Below are 13,311 nucleotides of genomic sequence, written 5' to 3'. Positions count from 1 at the left end.
ACTGGAAAGAGAGAGCAGTAATCTTTCCTCATTTGTATGTCCTTGCTAAAAAATATCTTCGCATGCCAGCAACAAGTGTCCCTTTGTGAGAGGATTTTTTCAAAGGCTGGAGAAATTATGCGTAAAAAAAGAAGTAGGCTTGTCCTTCCACAGCAGAGAAATTCATATTTTGGAATAAAAATCTATAAAAAAGTGAGACATTGTGGCTTGATTTTTTATTAATATTAATTTTTCATGACCAAAATAACATTATGCACAGTGAGGAGCCTACAAGCTTCACATATTACAAAAATACAATAATACATTTTTTTTTTTAATGGTTCGTTGTCAAGGTTGTTTCAGATCAACACCTGCAAGTGACCACTAGGTGTCATCGTTGAGACGGGTGTCGGATTGTTTCGGAGCCTCGACACAATATGGCAAATTTGCTTCAACTGTTTCATTGTTTCACGAAGCCTTGATCTGCCCACCACTACTTTACCACAGTGTAATGTCTTTAAGCTACTGGGACCTTGAATTTCCCCTTGGGAATCAATAAAGTATCTATCTCTCTCCTATTGTAGCTAAGGGGCGTGGTTTAATACGGGGTTGTGACCGCGAGACGCTGCGAGATTTGCAGTAGCCAGAGTGAGTCCGCACACAACAGAGCGAGCAGCCACAGAGGAGAGCTGCTGGATTTCAGAGACAAAGAGAGGAATGGAGGACCAGGCCTCCGACCAGAACCCGGAGCAGCGGAGCAACAAGGTCCCCAGAAGACAAGCAGCAGGCTCGGACTCTGATACCACCGATGTTCAGGTCAGTGTTCAGGACACAACAACGATACTAAACACACGCGGAAGAGGCTCCGTGTATCGTCCGTTCATTCTGTTGTTAGAGATCAGACGTGGAGAAAGGAAAGGCGTGTTTAGATGTCTCCGCGTCTCCTGCTTCCATCTTGTAGACACTCAAACTAACTAAATGCGTATCTTGTTCGCTTTGTTCTCGAGAGAGCGCGCGGAACAAACAATGCTACATTTCCCTCCAAAACTAAACAAAACAAGTTGCCGAACAAAAACGATAATAGGCGAACTGTGGAGAGTCTCATTAACTGCAGACTTGAGATCGTAAACACTTCAATATAAAACGACCCGATGAAACCAGTTGAGAAACGTTAACAAAGTGTTTTTTATCCAGAAAAACCGCAGTTTACTGCTCCAATATGGCGGCGACGTGCTGTGCTCAGATATAGTGCTTTCAAATGGGCTCGTGTTGTATGGCGAGTGGATAGTGCCACGGATAACCTACCGAAGGAGACTGTCGTGTGACTAACGTGTGGATTGACTACACCGTCGCCAGGGTACATCGTAGTTGATATGTACGCCGCCACACCTAGTGTCGTCGCCAGACGTGCCCCCCCCCCCCAAAAAAAAATGTATTGATTGAATTCAAGTTAATCAATATGCAGTAAGCCTATGTTAAAGCCGTTAGGTTTAAATGTATTTCAATTAATTCAATACATGTTCCAGGCCCTTTAGCCATTATACAAGTTGCTCTAAAAGTACTGACAGTATAAAAATAATACGAAAAATTAAATTGTAGTATCTCATCAGCTTATGCACTGTTGGAAGAATGCATTGTAACACTAACATTGATTGAACATTGGCGCCATCTACTGGATCATTGGCACTAATTGCCTTACTATTTATTAAGCTTGATAGATCTGTTTACATGTACGTATGTGTATGCATGTATACACTTTATTATATACAATATTTATACATACTACATAGTAGTCAAACGTTCATGTTTAACGTTACCTTTTATCTTTGTTTTTAGCCGTAACGTTATGTCTGTTTCTGTGTTGAAAGCAACACCTAGCCAGACTCGTGTTTACACTTACTTGGCAAATAAAGCAGTTTCTGATAAAAATCCGAAATATACTGTAAGTTCTTTATTTATTAAGTATCTTTGCAGATACCCCCAATTTATTTATCTAGTTGGTAATAACCCCAGCAAATCTATGACCAGCCAAATCACTGACTTATTTATTCTGTAATGGGTAAATGTCACTCAAGCACCTTCATATTTGTTTTAACGTTAGGAGAATACCCTTAATAGTTCATTTGTTTGTATTTTTTGAGTGAATTGACATTCATTTTGGGTAACAAGTGGACGCAACTATCACTAAGGCTAGCAAGCTACCTGGCTATATAAGCTGTTATTTTTATGATTTTGATCATATATCTTGTGACTATACCTTCGTTACGGTCCTAAGGCGTAAGACAGTTGGTGATTGTTGTTGATTTGGTTAAATATGCCAAATTGCTATTTTATTTAATGATTGTTGTTCAGAAGGTAGCTAATGCTGGCGGCATCTGTCTCTTGTTGCCATGGAGACATTCCGAGTGTTCGTTCAGCAGTTTAATACTTTTTTTATAAGCATGATGATATTATTAGCCAAACATTATGAGTAACACATAAGCACCACAAAGTAAGCAAAAGAACATTAACACAATGTGAATCTAAACAATGACAACATACTGTACTCTAGTTAGTTATCACTGTTAGGGGAAAAGTCACACTGACGATGTAGCTACATAGTTCAGACGTCTTTAGATAGTGAAGGCGTGTCTTTCACACGTTTGTATGGCGACGTACTGAGTTTAGACGTCTTTAGTAGGCGTAAATTTGATTGGAATTCTAACGTGCCGTTGTCACTGGAAAATGTTTCTACATGCACTCGCCGCCTAGTCGCCGCTGGTCTCTCGTCTGCAATCCCTATTAAATCAATTCAAAATTCCACACGGTTTGGCGACGACGGGGAGGGTAGCCTGCTCCTTCTCCTGGTTATCCTTTGAATGACACAATCCACTCGCCATACGTGTTGATACGAAGAGTCCGTATAAACGTCCCCTTCATGTCGTATTCACTACCTTGTAAGTGAAAGTTTTCTCTAAAATCTCCAAATTCAGCAATATATACACGTAGATATAGCACCGTCTCATGTGATACGTCTCTCGCGTCGCCATCTTGGTACGGGGGCTCAGACCATAAAGACAAGGACCCCTTAACTGAGAGAGAGGGATCAGGGACCCCCTGCTACATACACATAGACACATTTAGTGCATTAAATACGAAGACATTAAAGTCATAGTTTTGGGCATGATTTTAGAAGGGGGTTGTTATTTATTTATGGGGCCACCGGAGGAGTTTTGGGATCTTTTGTCAAAATAGACTTATAATAGCAATACATTTTCTATGACCCTCTAAAATGATTGGGAAAAGAGGCATGACCCTCACTAACATTTTATTGATGCCATCTGCACTGGGTTGGGCAAAAAATTAAAAAATCTCATTGTAGCAGCTGAGACAAGCTAACATGCTAAATAAACATATATGTTTATTTTTAAAGCAGATTTTAAATTACTATTTAACAGCGGTGAAGTTAGTTTAATGTTTGACATTCATCGGTTTTCGCGGATGTTACCTTCGATTGCTCCATGTCAATACTTTGATTTCCCCCAGTTTCAGGGTATGTTGGAGAGCTTGTTTAGACAGATGTTTCACAGTTTAAGTTAACTCAAAATCACCAAAAATGATGACGCAGTTAACAGCGCAAAGAACTGAATGTCTGTCCAATGAGCCTGTCACTATAGAGGTAGTTAGGGACTGTCGTAAAATTGCAACACCACTCATTTTAATCTTTAATATCTTTTTTGTTTTACTATATCTATCTATCTATATATATATATATATATATATATATATATATATATATATATATATATATATATATATATATATATATATATCTCATCATTTGTTGCGTCTAAATATCAATGAGGATAACTCAAATTGTTATTATTATTTAGGGGGGCTTAGGAACATTTTGGGGTAGCTTCAGCCCACGATCAAACTTGCGTGATCGAGCGATATTTAAAATGAGTCATTCCGTTCATAGAACGCTCCTTATCAAAGTTTTTGCAAAGCCAATCTAGCGCTCCATAAACCACTGTCTGATCACGTGCCTCCATGATCCAATCAGAGTTGTTCCCTGCACCGCGCAGCTTAGTTTCTAGATGTAGACAGTCACAGAGGACAGAGTAACGTGAGGAGGAAAATTCCACAACAGGTAGCAGTCGGTCATCATAAGCCGGTCACTATGTTTACCAGTAAACGCAACATTTTGTCCCGTCCGTTTTGTTTTTCAGACAACAGCCGTGACCATAGTGCCAGTTTGTGTCTTTTAGCTCATAGCTTTAACAGCAGACTGTTGGACATCCCGCTGTTGGAATCCTCTCCCGTGAAATACAGACAAGCTACACCGTTTTGCTGTCAGCATTTTAGTCGTGTTTAATCCAGTTACTACTGTAGCTAATGGTAGGCTAACGTTACCTGCTGCATAACATGTTTTTAGTGGTTACTAGCGTGACATGCAGCGATCTTTATGTTAGGTTTTCGGAGCATCAGAGCGCGACGCAGACATGTGGCAGTGTAATGAGCCACCGAAATCCGCGTTGCTATTTCGTCCGGTAGATACCGGGCACCACATGTGCTGTTAACATGAACAGAAAATTGAGTTGCCTGTATCTTTCACGGCGAACGTGCATGTGTAGAAAGTGGTCGCACAACAGCTGAAATGGCATACTCCTTCACAGTATCCTTCAATAAAGGAGGAATGTAGCACAATATGGATATATTAGCAGGAATGTAGCACAATATGGATGTAAAAGCAGTTATAATTAGCCTATGTGACAATAAAATTAGTTTTGGTTCAAATCAACAAATAATCGCGATCTCAATATTGATCAAAATAATCGTGATTATCATTTTGGCCATAATCATGCAGCCCTAAAAGTAAGGACATTTGTGTTTGGTGGATTATTAGTATCTGTGGTAACAATTAGGGCTGCTCGATTATGGAAAAAATAATAATCACGATTATTTTGGTCAATATTGAAATCACGATTATTTAACACAATTACTCATTAACATTTGGACATAATGGATAGTGTCCAGGGTATAATCTGTTAGTGTCCTTTATCTCACAGAAAGAGTCTTTGGATCAGAATAAAATCTGTTTTACTACTGTGAGTCGGTTCAGCTTTACATATATCACACATAACGTATACAGCTAATGAACCGTTCCACAGACATAACACAATGTGCATCTCACATCACATGTTCACTCACTATGACCACTACTACTGTCATTACTAAACATTCTGCCAAAATATCAACAATAATGTCGCCGTCAGTGGACTTATTTGCTAGCTAACCTTAGGAAAAATCCAGCACATAGACGGTACCTTAGAGTAACGTTACGTGAAACAGGTGATTTAACGTCCCTGCTCATTTACATACAGTTTAACAACAAATCTAAATGCTGGGGGAACATTACTATGTTTTTTCATGTTGGTTTTGAGCAGTATGCCTATGCACCCCCACTAAGCTGGAAAAAGTTTTAAACAGTAATTGAAAACAGCGTGTCGGGGGAATACTACAGCGGGGGGCAGAGGGACCGCAGGGTTAGCTAACGTTAGCTGTTCCCAGACAACAGAGTTGGTTTTGCCTTTTTTTTGCTCACCAAACCATGGATGTATTAAGAGAACTGGATACAGTGGTCGGCGGGAAGCCCCGTACGTTCCAATGAGAGTGCTCAAAACGCATTAAGACAACATGGAGCCATTGACATATAAGCATGGAGCTCGGCTTTTCCGCATTCTTGGCTCTCTCTCATAAGAGAGAACCAAGGCCATGTAATCACTATGTCTGTAGTAACGTTATGTAGGCATGATCTTAATACAGCCATGCTAGCTAACCCTGATGTTAGCAACTAGCTAGCTAGCCGATAGCCCTGCCAGTTTGGGAAACGCTAATGACGTTACATCCACGTAACAGGCTTTACAGCATACATACATCCCTCGGATGTATCATAACTTCACAAGATAATACCATGGACGTATTAATAGAACACACGGTGAATTACAACCATTAGCTCTATCCATTATTACAGCTAGCTACTTGAGCTCGGGAGAACAGTCATGTGAGCGGACGTGCACAGTCCCGTGGGTTTGCTCGCGTCCATTATGCTGGTTCATCATTTCAAATTTAATAATTCTGTATTCGCTTCTGGTGAATGTTAAAAATATAAAAAACGTAACGTTTTAAACAAGGACCCTTTCAGTGTTCGTGCTGGTAGGTTGATATACCCCGAAACTAATTATCCGCTGAAATAGAGATGTTTCTTTCACCATGTAATGTCTATGTGGAAATTCTTTCTGGGCCATGGGGTGCAGTACCACCGTTATCCGCTAAGCCCATGTTGGCATATAGACTTAGCGCTCCTCCTGAGGGCTTGCACCAAACGCTGCTGCCATCTTTACTCGCACGCTGATTTTTTAAATTCCAGCGGATGACATGTACACGACTTGCCTCCCTGACTGGCTTCGGGAGGGGCGGATGTGCGCATGCGGATGTGCGCGGGTCATTCAGAACACAAAAAATATGAGTGTTCTTGCAAAACAGAACATGGCAAAATAATCGTTTTTTTCTCGATTATACTATTTTGGTGATCGTTGGGAGCCGAAATTGAAATCGAAATTCCTGACCTCAACCCCTTTTAACACTTGTGGGATCAGCTTGGGTGTGCTGTTCATGCCAGAGTGACCAAAACAACCATGTTGGCTGACTTGCGACAAGTGCTGGTTGAAGAATGGGATTCCATCCCACAGCAGTGTGTGACCAGGCTGGTGACCAGCATGAGGAGGAGGTGCCAGGCTGTTGTGGTTCTTCCACACACTACTGACACTCCTGTTTGTGAAATGGATAAATTGTTAAATTGCCAATATGTCTTGTTTCTTCAAACTTCAATCATCCAATCCACCAAACGAGTCAATTGCAGAATAAGCTGTTTGGCATTGGCAGAGAAGATTTGGCAAATCTTTTCATGAGCGCAACCCACATACTAAGCGCTGCTGCTCATCCCACAAATGCATGTTCCTTACAAATAGGGCACCATTTGAAAGGGAATTAAACAGGCTTTCCAACGGTGTGACATTTATTGCCCAAAAACATTGTTACCACAGGGAAATAATCCACCAAACACAAATTTCCTTACTTTTTATTTTAAGTTTATGTACTCCTGACAGTAGAATTAAGCCTGTATAAACCTATATAAAGGTGGCCCATTATTGAACGCCCATTATTGTTTAGGGGTGGGGGAAAAAATCGATACAGCATAGTATCGCGATATTTCCCGTGGCAATACTGTATCGATACACAGACGCCAAGTATCGATCTTTTATTATTTAAATTGCACATGAGAATTTAACTTTTTGGTAGTAGAATACAACGTTGTGGAAAATGAGGGATTTTGTCACTTGCTAAAAACACTGGAACCAAGGTACGTGACTCTGTCGCGCCGGTTTTTCACGGATACAGCCGTACCCAAGCTCTACAGAGAAGTTAAGCTTAAAGTTCAGGAAAGTTTGAAACCAGCAGAACGTGTTGCATTAACTTGTGATGCATGGACGTCACGGGCAGTGGATTCCTATGTGACTATTACAGCTCATTATCTCACAGAAGACTGGCAACTGCTGTCTCACGTTCTCCAAACTAGAGCAGTACACGAAAGTCACACCGGGGCAAACACTTAGTTAGTTAGCTTGACAGTCACATTTTACAGCAATAAATTTCATGTGAGATGAACAAACAGATGTTGACAAAGTTTTCCTTTGGGGACATAATAATGAAGTTGGAAAAAAGGTAATAAATTGCAATATATTGCAGAATATCGCAATATGTTTAAAATCGCAATAATATCGTATCGTGAACTAAGTATCGTGATAATATCGTATCGTGGTACCTCTGGTGATTCCCACCCCTATTATTGTTATTTATTTTAGAAGTTTGATTACATTATATTTTAATGCACAATTGTTTTTTAAATAACAAAAAAAGAATTCAATACATTACATCTATGTTATTTTGTCTTAGTTAGGAAAGTCTGGTGCCTTTAGTCTCTCCCACATGGTGGAAGGAAGGTATAAGGTGGAAGGTATACAGTTTCTTATTAATTCAGCAAAGGTATAGGATCGGTAACAGGTATCGACCGATACACAAAGCCCTGTCATCGGTATCGGGAATGAAAAAGTCGGATCGGTGCATCCCTACTAATAAGTCCTAGTTATTATCCAATAATGCTTGTTTTAATGTACGTGAAAAGCCTGAACGGAATGAGTATTTACACACTTTCAAGGCAATGACACTGCTGCCCTCATTCACTTTTTGTAAACTTCCAATGGCGATGATTGTCATCATGAATCAATATTGTGCATTTTGGTTAACAAAGAGCAATGATGGCTGCCCGGGTAGCTCAGAGGGCACGCCCACATGAAGACATGTATTCCTCTACGCAGAGGCCCAGGGTTCAAATCTTTGGACAAAAAACGAAAATGATCATATGATCATAAATGTGATCTCATAGGGGTAAATGTCAAATATGAACCATAAATGATGTATATATCATTGGTAATTGAGCTAAAGTAAACATCTAGGCTATTCAGTATTTTTACATAAATTGTTATGGCTGTAACATTGGCTGTATAGCAAAAATATGAACACCACACAAGGGTTAAATTATGCAACATAGCTAATTTGCCACAATGTTATGAAGAGGCGAAGACATGCTGATTATGCAAATATCAATATTAATAAACACTTTGTAACATGCATACAACCTTTCCTCCATTTTGACATTAAATAAATGTATGTAAGTGTATCAAAAGGTTTGAATGGGATTTGAAAGTTTAATAATCCTCAAAGTGTGAAATGTTTTGTAGTATTTTAAAGTTGTACTGGAGTTTCTAACTGAAAGAGACACATTTTTCAGTTTTGAACATTGTCTCCCTTTATTTTGAATGGGGAAGATTTCCTGGGAAATGTAGAACAAGTTATGAAAGCTACAGTTGCTGCCATAGTAACATTGTCAACAACCGGCACAAATGTTCCTTCATTTTGATATGAAATGATTGTATGAAGAGTGAAAATTGTGTGAAAGCATGTCTAGGCTTCAAAGATGGTTGTTCACTAACTCTCTCGGTTTGTCTGTTGCTATAGAAACGGAGAGGAACAGAGGGACTCAAACGTCACCACTGTCACTATTGTGACAAATCCTTTACAAGATCATGGTGTTTAAAGATTCATCAGAGAGTTCACACTGGAGAGAAGCCGTACAGCTGTGATCAATGTGGGGCAGCTTTCGCACGACAGAGTAACCTAAAAATACATCAACTCATTCACACTGGAGAGAAGCCGTACAGCTGTGATCAATGTGGGGCTGCTTTCGCACGACAGAGTTCCCTAAAAATACATCAACGCATTCATACTGGACATAATCTGCATAGCTGTGATCAATGTGGGGCAGCTTTTGCACGACAGAGTCACCTTCAATATCACCAATGTATTCATACTGGAGAGAAGCCGTACAGCTGCGATCAATGTGGGGCAGCGTTCATACAACAGAGTACCCTTAGATCTCACCAACGCATTCATACTGGAGAGAAGCCGTACAGCTGTGAACAATGTGGGAAAACTTTTTCTACGAGGAATATCCTTAAATCTCACAAACGCATTCACACTGGAGAGAAGCCTTATGGTTGTGAACAATGTGGGAAAACTTTTTCTGAGAGGAGTAGCCTTACATCTCACAAACGTGTTCACACTGGAGAGAAGCCATACAGCTGTGATCAATGTGGGAAAACTTTTTCTAAGAGTGGTGACCTTAAATTACACAGACGTGTTCACACTGGAGAGAAGCCATATGGGTGTGAAACATGTGGGAAAACGTTTTCTCAGAGTAGTGCCCTTAAAACTCACCAACGTGTTCACACTGGAGAGAAGCCATATTGGTGTGAAACATGTGGGAAAACGTTTTCTCAGAGTAGTACCCTTAAATCTCACCAACGTGTTCACACTGGAGAGAAGCCGTACAGCTGTGAACAATGTGGGAAAACTTTTTCTAAGAGTGGTACCCTTAAATCTCACCAACGTGTTCACACTGGAGAGAAGCCATATGGGTGTGAAACATGTGGGAAAACGTTTTCTAAGAGTGGTACCCTTAAATCTCACCAACATATTCATACTGGAGAGAAGCCGTACAGCTGTGAACAATGTGGGAAAACTTGTGGGAAAACGAGACAAGTGGATTTTGTTTGTAGGGCAAGTGGAAGAGAAATTTACTTGCCCCACTGGACAAGTTAAAACTCAAACAAAATAAAAGGCCATGTTACTTCACGTTATGTGAATATGCCGCTCATTACGTCTATGTTACCGATTTGAAACAAATAACATTTTTTCCCCCACAATCTGCGGCAGCGGACCCGGCTGCAGCAAGTCAGCGGGCCGCTAACGTTAGACCCAGCCCGCTGTTCAGCTCATTCTCTGTAAGCGATGCAACATGAAAGCACGGCGAGCCAGCCGGTGTTAGTTAGCTAACATTAGCTTGTTACCTCCGCCTTACCGTTACCCCCTCGCCATATCGTTCACAGAAAATGAGCCAAATACACCATTGTCACTCGTGGCGATAGCAGTTTACTTTGTGTGGATGAAGCATGAAGTTAATTTGACTCATTTAGTGGCTGGCTCTCAGCCTCGTAACGTTACTACTCCGCTGCTCGTTTGTCAGTCAGTTATTGTAAAACCTCAGCTCTGAGACTCGCCGGATTAAATATCAGCTAATAATGGTGGGGCAGTGGTGGCCTGAAGGTTAAAGAAGCGAGCTTGTAAACGGTAGGTCGTCGGTTCAATCCCCAGACCGCCAGGATAAAAATCTGGGAGGGAAAAGTGAAAGAGCAGCGCTTGACCCTCCCTCATTACCACCACTGAGGAGCAAGGCCCTTAACCCCAACCGCTCCAGTGGAGCTGCTCAGTGGCCAGCAGATCAGACTGTGGTTGTACTGGGCAGCTTCCAGGTATGAATGTGGAACTGTGTGAATGTGATCAGGGCGTTCCAGGCTGCCTCTCAGTGAACCTTCAGCTACAGCTTTTGAAGGATCCCTTGGTAACTATTTAGTGGCAAAATCCATTAGGTCTGCAAAATTATTTTGGAGGAGTTAGTATAAGTTCAAGTCACCACTACCTCTGGTCAAAATATTGACTTAGTATATCAGAATATAAACTAAGAATCTCAAAGTTATGAGAAAATTTAAAATATTGACTTAGAATGTCAATATATTGGCTTAATATCTGAATATATTGGCTTAATATCTCAAAATATTGGCTCAGTATCACAAAATATTGACATAGTAACTCAGAATATTGATTAAGAATCTCAAAGCAATGAGAACATTCAAAATATTGACTTACAATCTCAATATATTGACTCAATATCTCAAAGTATCTCAATATATTGACTTAGTAACTCAGACTATTGACTAGGAATCTGAAAGTAATGAGAAACTTTAAAATATTGACTTAGAATCTCAATATGTTAACTTCTGCACACCGGTGTGCAAAGTATAACTTTGTATTATGAGTCTGGAGATCCTTTTTTCTTGTTGAATGGGAAATCTATTGTTGGGACACATTTGTTTCTACTGTTTCAACTGAATTTTATTAATGTTGATAGAGTTTGGATGCTTTCAATGGTTTTTTCACATTCTGCATTAGCAAATAATGTATAAAATGCTAAATCTTTATTCTGGAACTGGAAGTTGGCCATTTTGAATTGTTTCCTCTCTAGTTATTGTTTTATAGTTAAAATATTTTCTTCCGTTGTGGACTTTTCATTCAATAATCTTTGTTTGACATTTTATATTCACTGTTTGTATTCTCTGTGACTGGATGTGGTTTTAAATCTGTTGATGTTTGTTCAGACTGAAAGCAAAAACACTGATGTAATACAACGGAAATTTGGGGTATGATCTATAGTATGTGGTGTAACTTGACATGTTAAATGTCTGTTATACAACATACCAGTGACCAGTCTTACCAAGAGTTAGAGAGTGTTTTGTATTGATATGATATTGTGAAGTAGGGGCAGGACCAAATAAGCTATTTGCTTCCACCTACTCCTTCTTGAACTCATCCTTTTTTTTATTTTTATTTTTTTTGGTCTTTGTTAAATTCTGATTGATCTCATTTGCAACGGCCACCTGGCCAAGAAAAGCATAAGCATGCAAGATAATGTACAGTTTCACATTCAATCCAATACAAGAATACAGAATCCAGTAGTAAGTACTTAAGTACCGATTTAAGTTTTACTATTATTATACATTACAAAAGTGGTGCAAAGTGAGGTGTAGGTAAGTCTATGCTTGTTTAATGAGCGCCCCCTAATGCATGGAAAGCCTTAATTTGGACATATGTGCTCACATATTCACAATTGGTACAAATATTCCTCTCATCATTGGCCATTTTGAATTGTTTCCTCTGTAGTTATTGTTTTATAGTTATATTTTCTTCCTTTGTGGACTTTTCATTCAATAATCTTTGTTTGACATTTTATATTTACTGTTTGTATTCTCTGTGACTGGATGTGGTTTTAAATCTGTTGATTGTTCAGACTGAAAGCAAAAACACTGATGTAATACAACAGCAATTTGTGGTATGATCTATAATATGTGCTGTAAATTGACATGTTAAATGTCTGTTATACAACATACCAGTGACCATTCTAACCAAACATGACTAGAATAAGTAGATTAAGAATGCAATGCATTTATCATTAATCAATAACCTATAACTTTTTGTTTTGTATTGGATTGGATTAGTCCTGTTAACTCTTTGGTCACTTCTAACTTATCTTTTGAGTTTAATTACTTTTGCCTCATTTTCACTAATTTCCTAGTTTGTACATTTCAGTAATTTAGTTATTTTTGAAAATGGTTTAAAGCAGAGACAAATGTCACCAATTTATGTAAAGCAAATGTTAATTAGGTATACATTTATTGTATTATTGCGCACACAAAGGCTTATACTATAATACATAAACAAATATACAATAAAATGTATAATACATAATTTTGTTCTAATTTCAAAGTGTTTCCATCATCAATATTTGTTGAGCTGTTGTATTTGGCCTTCTCAGCATGAACACTGTTTTAAGACGGAGTCATGATTTGATTGGATTCAATATCATTTAATATCTTACACCAGTATAAAACATATTATTTACACAATTGTAGATTTGATAGCAAATGATTCATTTGTAGATAAAATGTTTATTGTTCCAACAGCATGTCAGTTTATCTGGTTAATCGCAGAGTAACAGGAGATGTTGGTATTTCTGCATTTAATTATGATGATTAGATTTGTTGGGGATTTCTGGTG

The 13,311-nt window shown here is 39.0% G+C and overlaps 1 pseudogene; it reads left to right on the top strand.

Annotated features, from left to right (window-relative positions):
- The first annotated feature begins 633 nt into the window (after positions 1-633).
- Positions 634-10,255, top strand: LOC120572795 (annotated as a pseudogene).
- The last annotated feature ends 3,056 nt before the right edge of the window (positions 10,256-13,311 follow it).

The sequence above is a fragment of the Perca fluviatilis genome, chromosome 14, assembly GCF_010015445.1.
Source record: "Perca fluviatilis chromosome 14, GENO_Pfluv_1.0, whole genome shotgun sequence".
Classification (NCBI taxonomy): Eukaryota; Metazoa; Chordata; class Actinopteri; order Perciformes; family Percidae; genus Perca; species Perca fluviatilis.
This window is presented reverse-complemented; position numbering and strand designations above follow the sequence as displayed.